This window comes from Chinchilla lanigera, unplaced genomic scaffold, assembly GCF_000276665.1.
Source record: "Chinchilla lanigera isolate Chin_1 unplaced genomic scaffold, ChiLan1.0 scaffold00060, whole genome shotgun sequence".
NCBI classification, from domain to species: Eukaryota; Metazoa; Chordata; class Mammalia; order Rodentia; family Chinchillidae; genus Chinchilla; species Chinchilla lanigera.
Genome location: NW_004955461.1, coordinates 6,453,160 through 6,460,135, shown reverse-complemented (window position 1 = coordinate 6,460,135; position 6,976 = coordinate 6,453,160).

Sequence of the window (6,976 nt, the reverse complement as noted above, 5' to 3'; positions counted from 1 at the left end):
GAAGAAGAAGAAGAAGAAGAAGAAGAAGAAGAAGAAGAAGAAGAAGAAGAAGAAGAAGAAGAAGAAGAAGAAGAAGAAGGGGAAGAGGATGAAGAGGAAGAGGAAGACAAAACTGACATATAATGGGAAAACTATATGAAGATACAGGGCAAGATGGCCATTTACAAGTCAGTGAGAGAAGCTCAGAAGAAACAAAGTTTTTTGACATCTTTATCTTGGACTGCTAGCCTCTAAAATTGTGAGAAAAATAACTTTCTATGGTTTAAACCATGGTGTATTGGTACTTTGTTATGGTAGCCCTCAGAAACTAATGCATAGACCTAGAATATAAGCCCTGTCTCTGATGTGTAACATTAAGAATACTGTTGGATATTTTGGTCTTCATTTTTCCATATGAAAAATGTAACCAGTAGTATTACTGTTTTGCCAAAGTCACAAGGTTGTTAGTGAGAGCTAAACAAGACCAAGATTGTGAGATGTTCTCTTATATGCATTTCACTTAGGCTAAGCAAGTAGCCAAGAAACAAATAGTCTTTTGATTTCTTAGCCAAATGTTGAATAGATTCTTTTTCTGTGCCATATTTGAATAACTGGTGCAGTTACCATAGAGAGGTAAGATGAGATGGACTATGATAATGTGAAAGTTCTGTAAGAACTGTGGGGTTCATAGTAAAGAATTTAAAAGTTCCTCATAAAGTTCTGTAAGAATTGTGACATCAAGTGGGTTAGCATCTGCTTAGATTGACTGAGGGTGTGGAAGACGGTTGAATCCAAGAAGCCAAAACATCTTGAAGAGTGGATGTTCTGGCAGTTCAGGCAGAGACAAGCCTTGGCAGTGAAACAAGGAGGAACATCTTGGGAACAATTTGATAAAGTAAATAATTTGGCAAAATTGTCATCATGCCTTTCTTATCCAGAATAAGCACCCATGTTCAGCAGATCACACCTTTGTTTCTCAATAAAACTGGGAGTTTAACTCAGCTCAAGGCTTTATTCTGGTGGAATCACCATGTACCCCCAAAAAGATATTTTCTATTTCTCATGTCTTCACTGGTCTGTCTATCAGGGTTTGGAAGCCCAAATCCAGCAAAAAATATCGATTTGTATAGGACAAACAAAAAGAGATTTAAAAATATGGTATAGAGCCCATCCACCACAACTCTGCCATCAAGGGAGTGAACCACAGGGCCTCAGTGAGCTGCAAGGTAGGAGAGAGACTCTGCCTATCACTCTACCATTTATGGAGACATTGCAGAACCTTGGTGAGACCCAAAGGATGGGAAAGACCCTGCCCACTGCCCCTCTGCTATCACAAGAGACTCTGCTCAGAGGAACCCAGGTATCTGGCCCATTGCCTTATATCGTGGGATGTGCAGGCAGTGCAGGAAGTATCTGGGACATGGAAACTGCTTGTCTGGAGGAACCCAAGGTAAATGTGCTCTAAAAAGGGGAAACACTTTGCATACAAACTCCTAATTTATGATTGGTTCTCTTATATTCCTATAGACTTTGCTCCTATAGTCTAAAGTACAAAACTAATAGTTACCACAGTAATTCAATTTCTAAATTGTGCTTACTGCTATCATTATTGCTAACTGTACTACTGTAGCTAAGATTTCACATCAGTTGTAGTCAGCTCTCTGATGTGCAATGATATTGGAAAGCTCTGGGGTAATAACCTCACAAGACCATACACCAAAAGATTGGAGACAGAGCCAAATGGAAACCAACATTCCACTCTCAATTAATTGGGAAGGTAGGATCTTGGGACAAATAGAAACCAAGAATCTCCTACACACAGAATATATCCTTGAAGAACAGACTTATCCTAGAGAGGCCTTCATACTAGTGGAATAGCTATCTGTTATAAAAATTCACAAGGATCATCAAGAAAAAACAAAATAAAAACTTTTTTTTGAAAAAGGAAATGTCAAGGCAAGTGATCAAAATGCAATCTCAGACCTCCAGGCCAACCAGAACAAATCCAGGAGACATTAGCATAGAAGAAATTGAAAATGACACACCTGAAATTTCTAAAATGGGAGCAACTGAAATAAAGAAACAACTCCAAAGAAGCTATAGAGGTAATCAAATAAGAAATAATCTCTCAGGTAAAAAAAGAAAAGGCAACCACAATGAAAGAATTGCTCAGCATATCTAAAATTGACATAGATTAATAAAATAGAGGAACATAGGAAAATGATGGAAACCTTGAATGACCAATATAGGAAAGAATTAGAATGCATGAAACAGATTCAAAGAGATAGCCAGGATATTAAAAATTCCATTGAAAGCTGGCAAAACTGGTTGAATGAAACTGAAGATAGAATTTCAGACCTTGGAGACAGGATTGTGGCTAGCAATCATCAAAGGAAAGATCTCTTAAAAATAACAAGGAACCAGGAAATTATTCAACAGTAAGATGATGGAAAGGAAAACAATATAAGACTGATAGGTGTCAACAAAAAGCAGGAGTCAACACAAATAATATAAAAAGACTATTTGCAGGAGTAATAGCACAAAATTTTCCAAGCATGGAAAAAGAATCAGACATACATGTAAGTAAGGCATATACAATTCCAATTAGCCATAACCAAAGTAAATGTACACCCAGACATATAATAATCAAGATCCCAGAAATTCAGCACAAGAACAGATTATTAAAAGCTGTTAGAGAAAAGAAACTGGGCAACTATAAAGAAAATCCCATCAGAATCATGGAAGGCTTCTCAGCACAAACCATCAGGTCAAGAAGACCATGGAGTGAAGTATTTCAGATCCAGAAAGAAAATAACTTCCAACCCAGGTTGATGCACTTTGCAAAACTATCTTTCAAAATTATTGGGAAAATAAGATATTTCCACAACAAAGAACAATTGAATAAATTCATGACTGCCAAACCACCTTACAAACAGTAATGAAAGATGTTCTAGAAAGAGACAAAAATGACCACAATTCCAAGAATAACAACAAAAAGGAACCACCAAGCAGGGTGAACAATTAAACAGAGTGGAAAAATAGGCAAACACAGCAGGAAAATAACATGACAAAGAAAAGCCAATATATATCTGTTATAACCATTAAGGTAGATGGCCTAAATTCACCAATCAAAAGAAACAGCCTGACAGGTGGGTCAGGAAACAAAATCCAATAATATGCTGTATATAAGAAAAATATTTCACTCAAAAGGAAATTCATAGACTGAAAGTCAAAGGTTGGAAAATAATACTCTAGGTGACAGGAAATGAGAAAAAAGTAGGGATAGCTATTCTGGTTGCAGACAATGTGAATTTCAAACCAAGACTGCTCAAAAGAGATAAAAATGGTCACTACATACTTATTAGGGAAAAACTTCAAGAGGAAGAGATAACAATCATAAATATACATGCACCAAATACAGGAGCACACAACTATATAAGACAAGTATTAATATACATGAAAAATCAAATAAGCAATAACAAAATTGTAATGGGGTCCCTTAACACCCCATTGTCACAAAGACATAGATCAACTAGAGAAAAAATCAGCAAAGAAATAACAGAACTGAACAAAACTTGTGAAGAAATGGACCTAGTAGAGGTTTACAGAGTTTTGCACCCAACAACATTAGAATACATAGTCTTCTCCACTACACATGTGATGATCTCTAAAATAAATTATATGCTATTTTTTTTGTTTTGTTTTGTTTTGTTTTGTTTTTTCCGGTACCAGGAATCAAACTTATGACCTTGCACTTGCCAGGCAGGCACTGTGTCACTGAGCTAAATCCCCAGCCCCTTAAAATAAATTGTAAAAAAGCAAAAAAAAAAAAAAAATTATATACTAGCCCACAGAGCAAGCTTAAGTAAATGCAAAGAATTGAAATTATCTAAGGCACATTATCCTACCATAGTGCAGTGAAATAGGAAATTATTGACAAAATAAATCACAAAAATTCCAAAAACACAAGCAAATTGAATAACACCCTCTTGAACAAAAAATAGGTCACAGGTAAAATCAAAGAAGAAATTGAACAACATGTTCAATCAAATGAAACTGCGAATACAACTTAGTGGAACCTGTGGGATGCAATGAAAGTAGTCTCAGAGGAAAATTTGTAGTGGTGACTTCTCATACATCAGGAAAACAGCAGGAGAACAAAAACACCCAAATGCCTCACCTCAAACTTCCAGGAAAAGAAGAGCAAGTCAAGCCCAAAGCCTGAAGAAGGAAACAAATTATAAAGATCAGAACAGAAATTAACACAATGGAGACTATGAAAACAATACAAGAATTAATGAATTGAAGAGTTGGTTTTTTGAAAGAAGAAAAATAAAGAATAAATTGAAAAATCCTTTGCTGATCTTATCACAAAAAGAAAGAAAAAACCTCAAATTCATGCAATAAGGAATAAACAGACTGAAATCACTACAGATCCTGTGGAAATTCAGAGGATCATAAATACATACTTTGAAAATCTTTATTCACATTGGATGGAAAACACAGAAGAAACGGACAGATACCTAGATATATATGAATTACTAAAGCTGAATCAAGAATATATAGAAAGTCTGAATAACCCAGTATTGGCCAATGAAATTGAGAATATAATTAAAAACTTACCAACAAAAAAAGCCCACAGTGTAAATGACACAGAGCTGAATTCTACAAGAAATTTACAGAAGATTTAATGCCAATACTCCTCAAACTCTTTAATGAAATTGAAAAAGAAGCAATTCTATCTATTTCATTCCTGGAAGCAAGTATTATCCTGATAACAAAACCAGAAAGAGACCCAGCTAAAAAAGAGAAATACAGGCTAAATCTCTGTAATGAACATAGATGCAAAAAATATTCAATAAAATATTAGCAAACAAAATGCAGCAAATCATCAAGATGACTATATACCACAACCAAGTGGGATTCATCCCAGGAATGTAGGGGTGGTTCAGTACACATAAATCAATAAATGTAATACACCATATCAACAAAGCCAAAGACAAAGTTACATGATCATCTCAACAGATGCAGAAAATGCTTTTGATAAAATCATTCATTCATGATAAAAATCCTACAAAAAATTGGAATAGATGGCCTTAACCTCACTCTGACAAAAGCCATCTATTACAAACAGCAAACATCATACTAAAGGGACAAAAACTGAAAGTTTTCACTCTGAAATCTGGAACATGACAAGGAGGTCCATTATCACCACTCCTGTTCAACATAGTTCTGTAAACATTAATCAGAAAAATTAGACAAGAGAGAAATAAAAGCAATAAAGGTAGGAAAGTAAGAAGTAAAATTATCATCATTTGCAAATGACATGATACTCTACATAGAAGACCCCAAAAACTCTACCAACAGACTTCTAGATTTAACACCCAAACTCAGAAGCATAGCTGCATACAAAGTCAGTACTCAAAAATCAATAGCATTCCTGTACATAAATTGCAAACTCACTGAGAGAGAAATTAGGGAAACCACATCCTTCACAATAGCATCCAAAAAATGGAATACTTAGGAATCAACATAACAAAGGCAGTAAAAGATTTCTACAGTGAAAATTACAGTACTCTGAAAAAAGAGATTGAATAGGATTTCAGAAAATGGAAGGATATTCCTTGCTCATGGATAGGAAGAACCAACCTTGTCAAAATGGCCATACTCATGAAAGTGTTATACAGATTTAAAGCAATCCTGATCAAAATACTATTAGAATACCTCACAGATCTAGAGAAAACACTCCTAAAGTTCATCTGGAATGAGAGGAGACCTAGAATAGCAAAAGCAATCTTGAACAAAGCCTAGGCAGGAGCCATCACAAATCTGCTGTGATAATATCAGCATGGTACTCGCAAAACAACAGACCTGAGGATCAATAGAACAGCATAAAAGATGCAGACACAACTAGAAACACACTTAGGCACCTTATCTTTGATAAAGGTGCCAAATATATTCACTGGAAGAAAGATAGCCTCTTTGAATAAATGGTGCTGGAAGAAATTGTTTTCCACATGCGGAAGACTAAAACTAGACCCATGTCTACAGCCTCGCACTAAAGTAAGATTACAATGGCTCAGTGATCTAAATATTAAAACAGTGATTCTAAATCTACTGGAAGAGCAAGTAGTTAGAAATCTTGAAAACATAGGAGTAGTAGAGAGTTCATGAACAAAAAACAAACTGCACAGGAAATACTTCAAAGAATCAACAACTGGGACCTCATCTTCTTAAAAAGTTTTGCACATCAAAAAATATCACCAACAAAGTGAAAAGAAAGTCCATAAATTGGGAAAAATTGTAGCCTACTGTCCCTCAGACAAAGAACTTCTATCCAGAACATGTAAAAAGTTTTTAAAAATCAGACCTCCAAAATTCAAAAACCCAATCCAAAAATGGGCATCTGAGATGAGCATATACTTCTCAGATGAAGAAATACAAATGGCAAAGAAATATATGAAAAAATGTTCATCATCATTGATCATTTGAGAAATGCAAATTAAAAAACACTGAGATCCCATCTCATCCCAGAAAGGATTGCAATCATTACCAAGTCAACTAATAACAAATGCTGCAGGGGCCATGTGGAGAAAGGGAAACTTCTCCACTGTTGGTTGGATTGTAGATTGATACAACCATTGTGGAAATCATTGTGGAGACTTCTCAAAAAATTTGGATTCAAGGTCCCAATCAACCCAGCTATTCCCCTTCTAGGTATTTTTTCAGAAGAATTGAAGACATTATACCACAGCAATATATGTGCACTCATGTTTATAGCAGCACAATTTGTAATAGCCAAATCTTGGAAACAGCCCAAATGCCCATCAACTGAGGACTTGACAAAAAAAATGTCATATTTTGATACAATAGAGTATCACTCAGATATAAAGAAAGACAAACTCAGGGCTGGGGATTTAGCTCAGCGGCACAGCATCTGCCTGGCAAGCGTGAGGTCGTGAGTTCAATTCCCGGTACAGGAAAAAAAAAAAAAAAA